Raw genomic sequence first — 16,499 nt, 5'->3', positions numbered from 1 at the left:
TCCCCATTGCCAGTTCATGACAGGCATGCATGTGCATTTTGTTCTTACACATGTCCGATTCCTACAATCCTTTCATTCCAGAATCAACTGTAAACAAAAAGCAAAATAAAAAAATTCCTTCAGTAGCACCTTAAAGACCAACTAAGTTTTTATTTTGGCATGAGCTTTCGTGTGCATGGTATCTGAAGAAGTGTGCATGCACACGAAAGCTCATACCAAAATAAAAACTTAGTTGGTCTTTAAGGTGCTACTGAAGGAATTTTTTTTTATTTTGCTTCGACTCAGACCAACACGGCTACCTACCTGTAACTGTAAACAAAAAGGTAAAGGTAAAAGACCCCTGGACGGTTAAGTCCAGTCAAAGGCGACTATGGGGTTGCGGCACTCACCTCGCTTTCAGGCCGAGGGAGCCAGAGTTGGTCCACAGACAGCTTTCCAGGTCATGTCGCCAGCAGGACTAAACTGCTTCTGGTGCAATGGAACACCCTGACAGAAACCAGAGCACATGGAAACACTGTTTACCTTCCCACCGCAGCGGTACCTATTTATCTACTTGCACTGGTGTGCTTTTGAACTGCTAGGTTGGCAGGAGCTGGGACAGAAGAATGGGAACTCACCCTGTTGTGGGGATTCAAACCGCTGACCCTCTGATCGGCAAGCCCAAGAACCACAGTGTAGCAGCATACTACGGGCATAGCTCCATACTGCGAATGATCCACACCTGACATGGCACATTGAAACCATGGTGGGTGAAGAAAGGGTTTTAAAATGCTCTCTTTGCCTTGAAGTCCCCAAACTGATCAGGCACTCCTGCTATTAAAAGTAAAGCAACACAATAATTCAGTGGCACATTTAGCGTCGTATGTAGTCTGGCCGTTGTCCAAGTTTGCTTGGGTGCCTTCCAGGAGTGATGAAAGGCTTTGAATATCTGTTGCCTCCCTAGCTGTCATATTGGATATTCTTCTACAAAAAGGAGGGCAGCCATGTAAGTCTGGAGTGGAGAATCTTTCTCTACCAGAGCTTCCAGGGACTACATTCGAACAGTGGGCAAGGCCAGTTGGCAGATCCCATGATGCGGCTCTTAACTCTGTGAGAGTCTACAGTCACACACTGACCTCTTCATCCTTCATCCAGGGAAGCAAGAGGCATTGCCAAAGACCAAGGACACATCTCTGCCCAGCAAAAAAACACCTGAGAAGGCTGCAGAGAACGCTGTTGGCAGCGTTAGAAACTCAAGATATATAAGCTAGGCATCAATGGATCCTTAAACCAAGGTTACAGTCACCAAAACAGAATGTCTAGTTGCCATTTTGGGGCAAGAAAGCTATAATGTCTTATTTTTCAAATGATGGACTGGCTGTGATTCTCAGTTTAACACCTGGCTAGTTCAGATGACAACCTTGAGCAAGGATAAGAAATTTGAGAACTTAAAAGAAAAATCACTTTATCCAGGCACAGTCCACATATATACTGTATTGGCATATTCCTACCTCTTTTTCTTAATGGTGACACCAACCATTCATAGTGTAGGGATATTGTTGAAGTGTTGAAGAAATGATTCTTCAACATCAACTTCGTTGGATTGGTCATGTTGTACGGATGCCTGATGATCGTCTTCCAAAGCAACTACTCTATTCCGAACTTAAAAATGGAAATCGTAATGCCGGTGGTCAACAAAAGAGGTTTAAAGACTGTCTCAAGGCAAATCTTTAAACATGTAGTACAAACACTGACAACTGAGAGACACTGGCCTGCGAGCGCTCCAACTGGAGAACAGCCTTTACCAAAGGTGTCATGGGCTTTGAAGACACTCAAACTCAGGACGCAAGGGAGAAACATGCTAAGAGGAAGGCACACTTGGCAAATCCACACCATGATCAACTCCCACCCGGAAACCTATGTCCCCACTGCGGAAGGACATGTGGATCCAGAATTGGCCTCCACAGTCACTTACGGACCCATTGTTAAAACTGTGTTTATGGAAGACAATCTTACTCATAAAAGGTAAAGGTAAAGGGACCCCTGACCGTTAGGTCCAGTCGCACACGATTCTGGGGTTGTGGTGCTCATCTCTCTTTACTGGGCAAGGGAGCCGGCGTACAGCTTCCGGGTCATGTGACCAGCATGACTAAGCCGCTTCTGGCAAACCAGAGCAGCGCGCAGAAACACCTTTACCTTCCCGCCGGAGCGGTACCTATTTATCTACTTGCACTTTGACGTGCTTTCGAACAGCTAGGTTGGCAGGAGCAGGGACCGAGCAACGGGAGCTCACCCCATTGTGGGGATTCAAACCGCCGACCTTCTGATCAGCAAGCCCTAGGGCTCTGTGGTTTAGAAGAGTGGTTTATGGAAGACAATCTTACTCGCAGAGATCGCCAAAGAAGAAGAAGTGGTGTATGGACATTCTTCACAACTGTGAGCAGGGCAGACAGGTGGGGTAAGTGAAGACAAGTGACAACTATTAGCCATAACATTGTTCACTGCTCTGGCAGCACAGAAAAAGCATTTTGGTTCCCGAAATTCATTCCGATTGTGCAGGTAAAATATGTACAACTGATTCTACAAGATGTGGTATTAGTGTGTCAAAACAGAGCAGATCCAGGGATCTCCAGATGGTGGTGATGTCAGGCACCATCCTGACACCCAGGCACCTTCACTTGGTCACAATTGGCCGATTGTTGTTGTTTAGTCGTTCAGTTGTGTCTGACTTTTCATGACCCCATGGACCAGAGCACGCCAGGCACTCCTGTCCTCCACTGCCTCCCGCAGTCTGGTTAGACTCATGTTGGTAGCTTCGAAAACACTCACCCTTTTCTGAAACTTCTCCTGCTCTGTGGCATCTTTTATTTAGTTGAAGCAACCGGAACTGCACATAGTGTTTGAAATATACTCGGAGTCGAGAGTGAATTTCATGCTCTTTATTCAGCTCATCGTCATCAAGGAGAAGAAGAGAAGAAGAATGGCTCTTTTCCCAAAACCATCTGCTTATATACATTATTTACACAATGGGCCTTGCGTGATTGGCTACTTCAGGGCTACACCTGTGGGCCAATCAGGTTGTGGATTGACTTCTGCCTGCAGCCTGATTGGCTGCTCCTACAGGCCAATCAGGTTGCGGATTCACTTCTGCCAGCCGCCTGGTTGGCTGCTCCTGCAGGCCAATCAGGTTGCGGATTCACTTCCACCTGGAGTTGGATTGGGTAGCTCCTGCGGACCAATCAGACTGCTGATTCTGAATCCTATTGTTCTAGGATTCAGCTCAGTACATAACAGTGTTCCAAGTGTGATAGCCCCATAGATTTGCATAAAAGCATTATGATATTGGCCGTGTTCTTTTCAACCTCTTTCCTAACAATCCCATTTCCACAGCTGCCATACACACAGGGTGAACACCTTTGCCAAGCTAACCACTCTGATATAAAGGTCTCATTTCTGGTAAGTCAATGCCAGTTCACACCCCATGAGCCCATATGTGGAATTCGGGGGGGTTGGGGACGAATCGTGCATCACTTTCAACTTGCTTTTATATTTAATTGCTTTCCCATTTTATTGCCTACCCGCCCCGGTTTGGAGAGAATTCATTTGAAAGCCGTATCAAAAAGCAATTGTAAAATATTAAACAGACCCAGACCCTTTCAATAATTAATTTCCCCAGAGACTGTCTCCTTGTGGATCACACCGGGCAGATCTTAGAAGAAGGAAAATAAAACTTCCAAGTGGCAACATATTTCAGTGTGACCATTCTAACATCTTCAAGATTTTGCGGTTTCATCAGGTTCAAAAGTAGTCTTCGTGGAGGTACCATTTTGGGGTGCAACCTACAACCATTTCATTCATTTCAGTTTAACTGTTTTAATGCTGGATTTTGAATTGTCGTCGCCTTCCTTGGGACCTGCCGGCGAAGGGTGGGTACTAAATGTGCTTCATGGAGAGCAGTGTTTGAAATTAGCCAGGCGCCAGGCACATTTTGCGACTGGCGTGGGTCCAATCGTGACCACATGGAGATCTCTGGATGCCAGGTTGGCGACTGGCATCTCCACCTGGCTGGCCCCTCCAGCTTTCTTAAATTCTGCTGACCTGCTTATGTCCCACCTTTTTCTCCAAGGCGTACATGGCACACCTCCCTCCTCAGCTAATCCCTACAACAATCCTGCGAGGTAGGTTAAGAGGATTTGACTGGCCCAAGGTCACCCAGTGAGCTTCAGCACTCATGAATTCCTGCATTGCATGAATGACCCATTGAATGAGATGGCCCTTGGGTCTCTTCCAACTCTAGGATTCTAGGATTCAATGAATTTTGCTACATCTGGGAAACAGGAACAAAGAACAGAGCAATGCCTTAAAGCAGGCATCCCCAAACTGCAGCCCTCCAGGTGTTTTGGCCTACAACTCCCATGATCCCTAGCTAACAGGACCAGTGGTCGGGGAAGATGGGAATTGTAGTCCAAAACATCTGGAGGGCCGAAGTTTGGAGGTGCCTGCCTTAAAGGACCTATGAGACCCAAGGCACGAATGATGTCTGACTCCAGACCAGTGAGAACCAACTGGTGAGACAGGTGAGAAGAAGGCCAGCTTCCTGCTCAGAGATGCTTTTTTCCAACTCATTAACCACCATTATGCCTGGCACAAGGACGCCCAATTAAAAACATCCTTGGTTCCTGGAAGCTGGCAAAGCTACCCAAGGCCATTTAGCTCTTTGCAGTCTTTTAAAGAGATTTTTGGCAACGTTCTAGAAACGTCGTGTTCCTGGAGGGGCAGCACCAGTTATAATGCGATTCATAATTACAAAATCGTATTTCTTTTATTACTGCTACTTTGCTTCCTGTTTATCTCAGCTGATCACATCACTGAGAATGCACTGCTACAGCAATGGAGATAGATCTCTGTTTGTACTCAGGATTGCCAGAAAGAAGGGGGGGAGCTGTGACCGTTCTCCTAATAATTAATAATACCCCCCCCCTCGCCTTTCACTTGCAAGGCCACTAGTTCTTGCAAAGAGGCATGTGTACCATAGTAAACCTTATAAGGTAAGGAATGGACAGACCTTGCCTAGCTAACCGGCACTCACTAAGGCCTTTCTCGTGTCCTGAGTGATATTATAAGTCTGTGGCCTGGAGGGAATGTAGCTGACATCAAGCACAGCCAGTCCACCCACCAGGTACCAGCCTCGAAGAGGGCTCCAGCAACCAGCCTCTTCTTTCTCCAACTTTCACTCTTTTCAGAGGCAGGCTGCCAGTCAGAGCCTGTCTATATCCTTAGCATTTTGCGTGGTGCACAGAAGTTTCCTAAATCCAGGGGTGCTCAGTTCACAGGCCCCTGCCGGGGGGGGGGGCTTTAACTGATGTCACAGTGAACCCCAGAGCTTCTGGAAATCCCTGCAGCCAGATCAGTAATGGTCTTCCTTCTCCACTTTCTTTTTTAAAAATATAATAATTTTATTAAGTTTCTTTTCTCATAACAAATAACCAGTAACATTACTAAGCATACATTTTCCAATTCCCCCCCTCCCTGTTGACTTCCCTAAACTACCATTTCTGCTTTGTTACATCAAAGGATACATTCTGCTGTTTGTATACTGAAATATGTTGTCACACTGTTATACTTCTTGTTCTCAATAAATGAAGTTGTAAATGTTTACAGTCGTACCTCGGTTTACAAACGCAATTGGTTCTGGAAGTCTGTACTTAACCTGAAGCGAACTTTCCCATTGAAAAAGTAATGGGAAGTGGATTAATCCATTCCAGATGGTCCGTGGAGTACTTAAACTGAGGCGTACTTAACCTGAAGCGAACTTTCCCATTGAAAGTAATGGAAAGTGGATTAATCTGTTCCAGACGGGTCTGCAGAGTACTCAACCTGAAGCGTACTTAACCCGAGGTATGAGTGTAATTGGTTCCGGAAGTCCGTACTTAACCTGAAGCGAACTTTCCCATTGAAAGTAATGGAAAGTGGATTAATCCGTTCCAGACAGGTCCGCGGAGTACTTAAACTGAAAATACTCAAACCGAGGCGTACTTAAACCGAGGTATGACTGTATTTAAATCCAGCCAGCCATTTCTTGTTGTTGTTTCTGCAAATATATTGTAAAAGGTTCTCATTCTTTTTCAAAGTCACTATGGTCCTTTTCACGCAATCTTCCTTCTCCACTTTCAAAGCCCTAAAGAGTTTTCCCAGTGATACAACCAGGGGACCAGCCCCCTGCCCTTCCTAACAGTTCTCAGCACAAAACTGTGCTTCTATTCAGAGCTGTGTGCATGTGATTTTGACACCGATGGCAGCACCTCTGGTGTTGAGCACTTCATGGAAGTGTTGCATTGCCATGCAGATGACTGCCCAGTTTTCTCTGCCAACTCAGCGCTCCTTTCTTTCCCTTCCCACGCATCAGAAACAAGGGTCCTCCTCCCTCGCTTGTTGGCAGATCTCCGCTCCCGATCCATGCATTCAACGTTGCCCCCCCCCCCGGCTGCCAGGCTGAAAGAGGGCACTGTGCCAAAACAGCAGAGCAGCTCGGCAGCCCAGTGTCAAAAATTGCAACCTGGGCGCACTTCTAACTGCAAACCGCAAAGGAAGGAATCTCCCCTAGAAGTTTCACTTGGCTTCTAAGGGCGCAGCAACTCCGCATCTGAAAAAGACAGCCTGAGACACCTATTTATTTACTCATTTACACCTCTCCTCCAAGGAGCACCTCCCCATGCTATGCACACAACCTTGTGAGGCAGGTTAGGCTGAGTGACCAGCGCAGGGTAATCTAGTGAGTTGCGTGGGGATCTGAACCATCCCAGGTCCCAGTCTGACAGTCTAACATCTGTAACACACTGGGGACCAGAACTGTGGAGCCCCATATTTTATTTTATTTTGAATAGCGTGAATGTTTGTGCCGATTCCCGTTTTCCTACTCGGCCTGGAATATCTCTCTCAAGGTAGGTCAGATCCTGTGGGCTGCATCTCCCATGAGCTCCAGCCAGCACAGCCATGGGTCGAGGATGATGGGAGATGTAGTCTACGTGACCTGGTCAATTGGACCAGGCCATCTGACAATTTTACAGAGCATATACTGTATGTACTAGTAAATATGTTCCTGGTTGCTACTGCCTTTCAAAGAAACACCACCGGCCAAATTTCCATTCTTTGTAAGGCTTAGCTTGTACTATGACGGGGTTCATTACAAAACAAACTACGTCCCCAACTTTCACTGTTAATTGTCAAGGGTCTGCTTTTCTAGTAATAGGATGTTTTGGCTTAAGCATGTGAGCAATGTCAAACTTTCTAGTTAAGTGTTAATAATCTGGAGGCAATTAATTTCCTTCTCATTTCTATTGTACATCTGTGCCAGGATATCTTATGGTACATATGTCTTTAATTTTGGGTTTCTAGGTGATGTGAAAGTGCTTTATGTTCATATCCATGCTGGTTAGTTATATCCTGTGTATTTCAGAGCTTGCTGAAAAAGTCATTCTTAATATTTTAGGAGGCTCAGCAAAGTTTGCCTGCTCGTGGCCTTTTTAAAAAAATAGCATTTAGAACTGTGGCATGTAAAAATGTATTTAATGGCAATTAAGGAAAAGGAGGGCGAGATCTGGATGCTTACTGAATGCATTTAATTGGATTTGACGCTTACCCAATGAAAAGACTTAGGCTATGTACACATTAGCAGCTTAAAATACAGCAAGGACATCTTCCCCCTGCTGTTTCAAGTTGCATTTGCACACAGTCAGAGGGGGGCTGGGAGGTCTTTACACAATGCACATTACTCCTTGGTTTCCTGACTCCTGCAAACCCCAACTCCTTTCCATTAAGATTGCCATCTGCACATGTGCAAACGGCTGCCTCAAATGTACACACCTCAGCTTAACAGTGAAGTCAAACGTGGCTCAAGTTTTCCTTTCAGATTGAAGCTGGTTTGAGGGAAAACACATCAAACAGCAGTATTTATTTTTAAAAAACAAACACACACCTAGGAGTCGGTGCTGCGTTGTGAATTATGTTACATGCAGGACGATTCAAAAGCCAGCAGGGCGAGCACACTGGTTATGTGTACTCAGTCATACATTTCCCTTTTGATCCAACTGAATAGCAACTAAACAGCATCGTTCAACAAATTTATTACAATTGCCACAGTAAATGTATTACAAGCCCTTCGAAAGTAAGTCCACAATTGCACAGGCCTGGGAGAATGGTGTGGCGAATATTTGATGAATTATTGTATCCTAATATTTTGCTGGAAGCCACCCAGAGTGGCTGGGGAAACCTAGCCAGATGGGTGGGGTATAAATATTATTATTATTATTATCCACTTATGCCACAGAGTCTATCCAGAAGGTCTCAGTGAGGGTCACTTACAGCCCAATCCTATACATATCTACTCAAAAGGAAGTCCCATTACATTAAACTGGACTTACTCCCCAGCTGTGTATGTACTGTATAGTATTTAAAACATACAAGTCTGTGTCACAGCATCCTGATGGGGAGAAAGGACAAGGGTTTCAAATGAAAGGCAAGAATCCCCCCCCTGAAAATCCAACTCTCCAGTTAACAGCAATGCAACTGAATAGCCCCAAGCGTACACACATCTCCCATGCCTGAAAATGTATTGTTTGTACAATAGATTCGTACCAGCAAATGGCCTTTCTAAAACGAAGCATAAGGTTTGCCAATACAAGCGCACCCTCTTTGATGGAAACAGGATACGTACAACAGGCCTGAGGTGGCTTTTATTCATTATACTAATAGCCTAATAAATAAGTAAGTGGAAGCCTTCGTGTTCACAGCAGCATGCTAGCAAGAAACCCCAACACCCCCCCACCCCGGGGCAATTCTCAAAACTGGAAGGGCTGCAGGGCCTAACAGTAAATGTTCCTGGCAGGCCATAGATAGAGGTTTCATTCTTTACACAAATGCGAATTCACAAGCGTTCAGTCCTTTGTCTTGCTCTGTGGGGGAAATAAATATCTAATGTACACTGTTTTTTTAAAAAAAAAAAAAAGAAGAAGAAGAAGAAGAAGAAGAAGAAGAAGAAGAAGAAGAAAGAACACAAAACAGCCAAATAAACCCACAGAAGTATTTTACATTTCTGCATGTAAATCAGTAAAAACCGGCCACAGCAATTCCATGTAAACACCCAGGAGGAGAGTGAGACACACACAACCAGCTTTCTAAATCTATTTTATTGACCACTGGGCTAGTCTATTCTCCCGAAATTTGGTCCAAACAAATTATTTGAAATCCTCTGTTTGGCTTGCTCTCCGATTCCCCCAAAGCGCAGCATTTTCCCTTGGTCATCTGCAACCCTGCAGGCAGGCACCAATGCAGTACAGCTCCTGCGCACCTCCCGTTCCTTCCTTCTTTCCAATGGGGGCTCGCGCAAGTGATCTTCCCCATAGGATTTTGCCCGGAGGAGGGGAAGGAATGCCATTCTCTGCGGGCAAAAGGGCCATGAATGAACCGCCACGCGCCACCAGCGGCCGCTTCCTGGATCTCCCGGAGAAGATGCTACTTTCACCGCTCCTAGCAACAGATACAGGACACACGCCAACCGCGTTGCCCTCCTCCCCCCCCCTCCCCGAGAAACAATGCACGGCGGTCCTTAACCTCCAGCACCGCCGGCATCCGAAAGTCAAGGTCGCGCGATCTATAAAAGGCAACCTTAAAGATGGACTCCCATCTTCAGCCCAGTTCTTGGGGCGGCGGGGGGGGGGCGGGTCAAGAAAACCCGTTTGCCGTGGCGATGATCAACCGGGTGGGGCTGCTATCGCACCCGAATCTCCGCGGGGGGGGGTGCAGTTCGACTTTTGCAAAATAAACATACATAGAGAGAGAACCACCTTGGCTTAGGTTCCGAAACTCTCTAAAGAGGTCCCTAAATCCACGCGGGGGAGGCGTTCTAATAAAGGCTCCTCGCGCGTCCCAAGCAACCTTCTCTTAATTAACTGCCCAAGAGCCGGGCCTTTAAAGCAAGCAAAAGCGCGCCCCCGCACACGCGCGCGCGCCCCCGCAAAGCCACTCTCGGGATAAGCCGGATTCCCTCCTGGAAGAGTCCGAGGCGGCGGCTGCAGCGGCTGCAGCAGCGGCAGCATTCCCAACCCAGTTCACACAGACACCCAGGTCCCAAGACTCCCCCTGGCGCGCGCGCGTTCCTTCCCTTTCCCCTCTTACCTCGCTCCGTCCCCGCGCCGCTTTCGCAGGAGAAGCTCCTCCAGCGCCGCGCGCCGCAGCAATCCGCGCCGCTTTGCCTGGGGCGACAAGAAAAAGCCCTGACTTCACCGGCAGACGCGCGCCGGGCGGCCAATGGGAGGCGTCTCCGCCCACCTCATTAGCATGCCTCGCGGGGGCCGCGTCCGCTCTCGCAGCGCGGCCCGAGCTCGCCTCGCCTTTCCCCCCTTCCCGCGCTCGGCAGAGAGCGCGCGTTCCTCCGCACCTGGAGGAGGCGTGCGTGCAGCCCGGCACCTCCCCCGCCGACACGTGTCTGCTGCGTGGGGTGGAGGAGTAGGAGAGGATGTATTAATGGCAATTTATCCCTCCAGGCATCCACGCGTGGGGGTGGAACGGAGTTCTGAAATCCTACCCTTGGCAGCAAAAATTCAAAGCATAGGGATTAGTGGCTCTCAAACTTTTTCTTTCAGAATAAACATTTGCCACTTTCTAAAAATAAATACAATGGAGAACGAAAATAAATCACTCCTAGTCTCGATTGATCTATGACAAGGAACAGTGGTTCCCGACCTTTTTGGGGGCATGCCCCGCTTTAGCATCTCTAAAATCCTGATTCCCCCTCCCCCCACATATAATTCTTATTATTCAAAAAGTGACCTTCTATTCACGTGGAGGAAGCCTAAAAGGCCATTAAATTGGTCTAACTCATTCTCGAATTGACCCTCTTAATAAACAAATCCCCCCCCCCGTGGGGCGTGTGCCCCACGTTGGGAACCATGGACATAGGACATAAATATTACCGTGGGCCACAGAGGGTGGTGTGTCCTCCCTTAAAGGTAAAGGGACCCCTGACCATTAGGTCCAGTCGTGACCGACTCTGGGGTTGCGCGCTCATCTCGCATTATTGGCCGAGGGAGTCGGCGTATAGCTTCCAGGTCATGTGGCCAGCATGACAAAGCCACTTCTGGCGAACCAGAGCGGCACACGGAAACGCCGTTTACCTTCCCGCTGTAGCAGTTCCTATTTATCTACTTGCATTTTGATGTGCTTTCGAACTGCTAGGTTGGCAGGAGCTGGGACCAAGCAACGGGAGCTCACCCCGTCACAGGGATTTGAACCGCCGACCTTCTGATCAGCAAGCCCTAGGCTCAGTGGTTTAACCACAGCACCACCTGGGTCCCTTGTGTCCTCCCTTAGATGCAGTTAAAAGGATTACAAAAATAGGGTTGTCATATTTTAGAAAGTGAAAATCCAGACAGAAAAGTTGTTGAGCTTTTCCACCTTTATTTGACATTTTTTTAAAGCAACAACAACAACAAATGTTTTCACAGTGTTTTTAATACCTGTGTAGATCCACTCCAGGTGAGGCAATTGCCTCAGGCTTCAGCATCTACTGGGGCTACAGACCCTGATGTGGAACCTTTTTGCCCATGTTTGTTCCTGATGTAGCTCTCTCTTCCCCCGTGGGGAGGGGACTGGGCGCCATTTTGGGGTTGGCCTCAGGTGTCCAAATGTCTTGGGCTGACCCTGGCCCTTTGTTAACTCAACGGCCTCCAGGGACGGAAGCAGATCTTGAGGAAACTGCTGCGAGGGGGCTCGCTTGTGTGATGCCATTTCCCCCAAGGAGCAGGTAGAACTTCCTGCTTCTACCAGTTTCTTTTGTTCAGCATAATGCAGACCCCCTCATAATCATGGAGACCCAGGCTCATTCACAGAAGAGCACCCAAATGTCTTGCAAATCTCCCAGAACTTTGCTTTGCCCATCTGTTCCCAAAGAGAGATGCAAGGCACCCCCATGTCTTTCCCCCTGTGCCACCAAACCCTTCAGGGTTTCGTTTGAGTGATTTATTTTTATTCCTTTTTAATTAGCATTACAACATCCATACGTGATTTACAAGTTCAACATAATACCAAGTCAGATATACGGTATAGGAGCAATGCAGTGGTACCTTGGTTCTCAGATCCGTTCTGGAAGTCAGTTCCAAAACCAAAGCGTTCCAAAACCAAGGCATGCTTTCCCATAGATTAATCCGTTCCAGACTTTTAAAAACAACCCCTAAAACAGCAATTTAACATGAGTTTTACTATCTAACGAGACCACTGAGCCACAAAATGACAGCAATAATCAATGTACTGTACTTTAAAATAAGTAAGACAGTATCGTAGAGGATAAAAATTAAAAATAATTTTTTTTCTTACCTGCACTGATGATAATTGTTTGGATGGGGGGCTTTTATCCATTTTTGCAGTCACGGAATCAATCAATCAGTAGCTGAACTGGGTTCCACACAGTCACAAAAACAAATTAACTGAAAAAGCCTCAAAAACAAAAATGCAAAATAAATAGCCAAAACAAAAGCGCCAAACTTAATCTGTTCCGGAAGTCCGTCTGACTTCTAAAATGTTCAAAAACCAAGGCACAGCTTCTGATTGGTGCAGGTGCCCAAAAAACAATACCTTGCAGCCGCATCGGATATTCGGCTCTCGAAAAATGTCCGAAAACCGGAACACTTACTTCCAGGTTTTCAGCGTTTGAGAACCAAGGCGTTTGAGTAACAAGGTACCACGGCAAATACAACAAAAGGTCTGCCCCATTTGGTTCTAGACACGATTAAACACTAAATTAGTTTAAAACATTCTCAAGGCTGTATTTTATTGTTTCCATATACGCTCCATTTCCTGATACATTATGCACCTTCCCCCTCTCGAAGTTCTGCTGCGTTAATTTCACCACATATGCCATGCATATATCCCAATTTCTCAATTGACATTTACATGATGGGTCAATAATTATTCCGTCAAAAGCTATTGTTAACATACCTGCAATAATGTTTTCAAATCTTCTTCCGTGGCTTTTTTTTTTTTAATGCCACTATTGGGTTTGATGGTAATATATGAGCCGTCCTATTTTGAATAGGAAGGTATGGAACAATCTTTGGACTCTTCCATGAAAAGTGAAGCAGATTGTCTCCTCTGTTGCCTCAACCTTCAACAAACACTCCCTTGTTCATTTATTTACTGCCCCATCTTTCCTCCGAGGGAAGCAAATATGATTTAACAGGCATTACTGAAACCTGGTGGGATGAAATTCATTAATGAAATGTAGGGGATTTCATTTATTCCAAATGAGCGAACAGGAAGAGTGTAGATATGCAAGGAATTCCCTAAATCTGAAGATGGAAGTTTGGTTGAGAGCAGCTGATTACCAATAATATCAAAAGGAACTAAGAATTACATCATTGTAGGAGACCCAGGTGGCGCTGTGGGTTAAACTACAGAGTCTAGGGCTTGCTGATCAGAAGGTCGGCGGTTCGAATCCCTGCAACGGGGTGAGCTTCCATTGTTCGGTCCCAGCTCCTGCCAACCTAGCAGTTCGAAAGCACATCAAAGTGCAAGTAGATAAATAGGGACCGCTCCGGCGGGAAGGTAAACGGTGTTTCCGTGCGCTGCTCTGGTTCGCCAGAAGCAGCTTTGTCATGCTGGCCACATGACCCGGAAGCTGTCTGTGGACAAACGCCGGCTCCCTTGGCCTATAGAGCGAGATGAGCGCCGCAACCCCAGAGTCGGACACGACTGGACCTGATAGTCAGGGGCCCCTTTACCTTTACCTTTTAGGAGACTGCTACATGACCAAACCCGAAAAAAGACATGGATGTTGACTTCCTAGATCATATTTCCACATTTTCAGATAAGAGAGATATAGTAGTGTGGGGAACCAAGTACCATGATATATGTTGGAAGCCAAGAATGAAATCCTACTGATTAATTGCTGACTTACCTTGCTATCAATTTCATTTTCCAGAAGGTGGAAGACGAGAAGAGATCAGGTTATGCTGGGCCTGACACACAATAACAGGCAAAAACAGGTTGATGGGTGAAAATAGTAGGGTCAGTGGGTCATCATGCTGTGGAGTTGGAAATGATTCAGAAAAGGGCAAGCAACATTAGCGAGGGGGGAATTTTCCTGCCAAGAAAGGTGACAACATTTGGAGGTTTTGGGCTTGGAAGAAAAAGTAAGAGGAGACACAACAGAGGTGTGCGAAATTATGTATGGCATAGAGCAGGCATGGCCAAACGTGGCCCTCCAGATGTTTTGGGACTACAACTCCCATCATCCCTAGCTAACAGGACCAGTGGTCAGGGATGGTGGGAATTGCAGTCCCAAGACACCAGGAGAGCAAAGTTTGGCCATGCCTGGTGTAGAGAAATTGGATCGGGAAACGTTTCGGTCTCTCTCTTATAATATTAGAACTCGGGGACATTTCGGTGTAGCCAAAACGTTGGAAGATTCGGGACTGAGCAGAAATATAGAATTCTTCCCACAAGGATTCACTTCCACAAGAAGCAGCGATGGTCACAAATTTGGATGATTTAACAGAGGATCAGGCCAATTCATGGATGATAAGGCTGCTAGCCACAATGGTTAGATTCTACACCACTTTCACAGGCAATATGACTCTTGAACCCATTGCTGAGAATTGCAGGTGAGGAGAGTTCTGTTGCTTGCACACACACACACACACCGGCGCTGTTTCCCCCCCCTCTTTTTTTCTCCCTTCTCTGTTATCTTATTCACTGTCACTAGCTTTGCTTTGAGCACATTGGAATAAAACGCTCTGCTTTGTTTACAAGCTGTGCAAGTATGTTATTGCTGCTGCTGCTATAAAGTCTATCTCAGTACTAACCTGTTCCTCACACTCCATCACACAAGCAGATCTCAGCTGCCACTGCAGTCCATGGAACAGAGAAAATGAGCTGAAATCCGAGGCATAGCTGTAGGAAACGGCAAGCCTTGCTTCTTGCTCGAAACACTCTTAATCTGTTGACAAGCATTTCGGAAGCAAGCAGGACCGGCAACTGTATTACACAGGTTCTATTCGGACTCTGCAAAGGCCTCGAGTAAATATCCACAAAATTTTTCACGCTCAACATGGATTGACTTAGTTATAAAAAAAATTATTGCCTGTTCTTTACTGTAAAAGGAATCCCAGTGCCAGTCTAACAACAACAACAACAACAACAACAACACCAACACAGTAATAATAATAATTTATTATTTCTACCCCGCCCATCTGGCTGGGTTTCCCCAGCCACTCTGGGCGGCTTCCAGCAAAAAGATTAGAAATACTGTACATAAAATTTTAAATACCTATTAAAATATCATAAATATATAGTCTCACTCTCAGCAACCGGAAAATTTCAATAACAATAACAGAAACAGGCACCAGCAAATGCCTGATTGAAAAGTGGGTATTCAGCTAGGGCCTAAAACTCACCAAGAGTCAATGCAGAACTTATCTGAGGAGTTCAATCACTTGAGGGGCCACCATTGAGAAGGCCCTGCTCGGGTTGTTCTATAGTGTATCTCTGATGGCTGCAGCACTACCAGGAGGGCCTCCCTCACAGATCTAGATAATCAATTTCCTCCAAGAGCACTTGGAACTGAATGGCCAACTTCCTCGTCTCCAAAAGGGGACATTTGCAACTGGGCAGCTCTGGGCCCATTGTTGTTTTTGAGGAACAGATGCTTCGCTGCTTCTGTAATGATGGTAGCTGCCATCCCATCAGACAAATATACATTTACCACACTCTAGACCACACACCGGCCCTCCAGATATTTTGGACTACAATTCCCATCATCCCTGGCCACTGGTCCTCTTAGCTAGGAATCATGGGAGTTGTAGGCCAAAACATCTGGAGGGTCAAAGGTTGGGGATGACTGCTCTAGACCCACAACAGTCCTGGTGTTCTGCTGCAATAACACCCCCTAGACCAGGCATCCCCAAACTGCAGCCCTCCAGATGTTTTGGCCTACAACTCCCATGATCCCTAGCTAACAGGACCAGTGGTCAGGGATGATGGGAATTGTAGTCCAAAACATCTGGAGGGCCGAAGTTTGGGGGTGCCTGCCCTAGACCAATTCCCTCAGTTTGGGTAGGGAAACCCAAATAAGTACAAAAATGAAGTTTTAGTGGAAACCCAAGTATTGGCCCGCTGTACTTCCCAGCAGAGAATTCCACTGCATACAAATGTTAAGCAGATCTGAAATTTGTGGGGTTGGAAGTTGAAGCCTCCTGGAGCATATCAAACACTCTTCTAATCCACAGGCCATTGAAAGCAGGGACCATGCAACCCCCAGCTATTGTGTGTCTGCATGTTGCCGGGGGCCCATAATCCCTCCAGATCTCTGACATGACGCACTCGGTCTACAATGGCTCATTTGAATAAATTGCAATCTCCATTTTATGCCTGGGTACATGATGGAACTGCTGAGTTTGGGTCTTATTGTAGGCAATTGGGAGAAAATAACCGTTCCTGGCGCTGTGCCCTTTGTCACCAGTTATTATATC

At 46.4% G+C, this 16,499-nt stretch overlaps 1 protein-coding gene across 1 annotated transcript in view; it reads right to left on the bottom strand.

Annotated features, from left to right (window-relative positions):
• SORBS1 (sorbin and SH3 domain containing 1) overlaps positions 1–10,294 on the bottom strand; it is a 171,910-nt gene extending 161,616 nt beyond the window's left edge. The window contains exon 1 of the mRNA XM_060275087.1: positions 10,153–10,294. The gene's annotated coding sequence lies outside the window, so the exon portion shown is untranslated. The remainder of the gene's footprint in view (positions 1–10,152) is intronic.
• Between the last annotated feature and the right edge of the window lie 6,205 nt (positions 10,295–16,499).

The sequence above is a fragment of the Zootoca vivipara genome, chromosome 5 (genome assembly GCF_963506605.1).
Source record: "Zootoca vivipara chromosome 5, rZooViv1.1, whole genome shotgun sequence".
Taxonomy (NCBI): domain Eukaryota; kingdom Metazoa; phylum Chordata; class Lepidosauria; order Squamata; family Lacertidae; genus Zootoca; species Zootoca vivipara.
This window is presented reverse-complemented; position numbering and strand designations above follow the sequence as displayed.